Raw genomic sequence first — 2,500 nt, forward strand, 5'->3', positions numbered from 1 at the left:
CTCCACTACATTCTTCTCTTCCTCCTCCTATTCTTTCTCCTCCACCACCATCTCCTCTTCCTCTTCCTACACCTTCTCCTTCTACTCATCCTTCACTTTTTCTTCCACCTCCTCCTCTTCCACCTCCTCCTCCTACTCCTCCTTCACAACCTCCTATTCCTTTTGCTCCACCCCCTCCTCCTCTTCTTCTACCATCCCTCCTCCTCCTCCTCCTCTTCCTCACCCCCTCCTCTTCCTCCTCCTCGCCGTCCTTCTGGTAAAAGTTTCGGCTTCCCATTCCCGGGACATGGTAGCGAGAGGGGCCATGTTCCGTTTTCTTTTCTCGTTTTCTTTTTTGAGTTTAGGGGGATTCTCATTTTCGAAAAAAGGAGGGCGGGAGCTATGATCCGCTAGCTCCCTACTACACAATTAATATTGTGTAACAATCCCTATTATACAATGTTATTGTGTGTAAGGATAGTACAAATAGTACCTGCATATGGTGGCCTAGAGAGATAGTCTAGTTATGATGACTATTCAAATCAAGTTTAATTTAAAAAAATCATACTATCCGTTGACTACCAATCGATAATTATCAGAGCGCGTTATTTATTTCAATCAATAACGATTCCGTTATTTACTTGTTTGTTTGTTTGTTTGTAGCGTGCCACGGGCGCAAAAATGGTGCTGCCAAAATGGCTCCATCGACTGGGTAGTATTATTTCACTTTATCGTTGATTATGTGGTCATATACTCAAAGGAGACGTACATAGAGACATATTTCTTTGTATGCATGTATGTATGCACACACACACACACACACACACACACACACACACACACACACACACACACACACACACATATATATATATATATATATATATATATATATATATATATATATATATATACACATGATAACACTTCGCCCTCCTCTTCACCTCGATCTCATTCGAACCTCCTCATCATTTCCCCGGTAGACCTGACATCAATTATTCTCAGCAGATGATGATGATGATGATGATGGTGTTCTTGGCGCTTCCTCTCCTCCTTCCCTCCCTCCCTCCCTCCCTCCCTCCCTCCCTTCCTCCCTCCCTTCGCCTCCAATGAACAACATCCGCCTGCTTCCATTATTTTCCAATCTATTCTTTTTTTTTTACCCGCTTCTTCCCTTTCTTCTTTCTATGTTACCCCGGGTTCGAGTCTCGCACTCCTTTCCGAGTTGCTTGTCCCCCGGCCTCAATGGTCCCCGAACCGCAACATCAAACCAGCAAAGGTGACGGCATGGGCCACAGCTACTCAGCGCCTCCTGCCGTAGACTCATCACTTCCTTCCTCTTCCTATCTCCCTTTTCTTCCCCTTCTGCAACTAAGACTAGATAGGCGAGGAAGAGCCTCATACGCCAGGGGACGCTGAGTAGCTGCGGCCGAAGCCGTCACCTTTGCCCTACGTACTATATGCTCTTTAGGGGGACTGTTGGGGTGTAACGCAGATTCACTGCGACTGGGAATCAGAGAGGAGTGCGGGATTCGAACCAAGACTAAGCGAAAGAGAGGCCAGCAAGCACGCTTCCTATGACGTCACCAGCGCGTAGATTTTTTTCTCTCTCTTTGTTTCACTCTAGTCTGTTGACTGTAGAGCGCCCACAACTCTAATCTCATTCATGGCTGGCAAAAGGCACAAACAAATGTCTCTACTTAGAGACCTGGCGTCTGTTCTAGCGAGGATCATAATTGGTCCAATTTTCGCTCTCTCTCTCTCTCTCTCTCTCTCTCTCTCTCTTTTTTCTTTTTTTTAGTTCAGGGGCAACATTGGTTTGATCTACTCCCCTCCCATTTTTTTGGGGTGAGTACAGGCAACATTGTCTGTTCTCCCCACCCACTACACATGTCCCTCTCCCTCTCCCCCCTCCTCCGCCTCCACCTTCCCCCCTCCACCCTTCCCCAGCCCTTCATTCCCATCCTCTCTCTCTCTAATTAATCACCACAAAAAAAAATGAGAAAAATCTTCTAACACTCGCTCACCCAATGTTTGGCTTTCGTTTTGCAAAATGTCCTAAAAGTGTGTCCACAATGAACCTACGCGCCATTTTCTACGTTCATTGGATACTTTGTCCTACATTCAGTTTTCTGCGATCATCGTTATTATTTCTCCTAAATTCGCCTAATTCGTTCGCCTTTCCACCATTAAGGCCTTCGTTATCTATAAAAAAAATACTTTCAGAAATAGGATCAACCATCGCTACCTCTCTCTCCTCCACCTTAATCTAATCCTGACCATAATTCTGATCCCACCCCTAACCTTTACCCTAACCCCATTCCTGGTGCAAACCCTGTCCCTAAAGCCTCGTTTACACGGGGCAAGTTGAGAGGCAAGTCAAGTGTGCAAGTTACTTGACCTCGAGAGGAAAGCGAGCAAGTACATATTCACACAGGCCAAGTCAAAGACAAGTGGCCCGTGTGAACATGTACTTGTTCGCTTTCCTCTCTTGCACACTTGACTTGCCTTTCAATTTGCC

General features: G+C 45.8%; 1 protein-coding gene across 4 annotated transcripts in view; it reads right to left on the reverse strand.

The window, feature by feature from the left end:
- Window positions 1-2,500, reverse strand: part of LOC143038364 (glycine receptor subunit alpha-2-like) — a 426,738-nt gene that overhangs the window by 238,944 nt on the left and 185,294 nt on the right. The window lies entirely within an intron of this gene.

This window comes from Oratosquilla oratoria, chromosome 24, assembly GCF_046742065.1.
Source record: "Oratosquilla oratoria isolate Oo_2021 chromosome 24, ASM4674206v1, whole genome shotgun sequence".
Classification (NCBI taxonomy): domain Eukaryota; kingdom Metazoa; phylum Arthropoda; class Malacostraca; order Stomatopoda; family Squillidae; genus Oratosquilla; species Oratosquilla oratoria.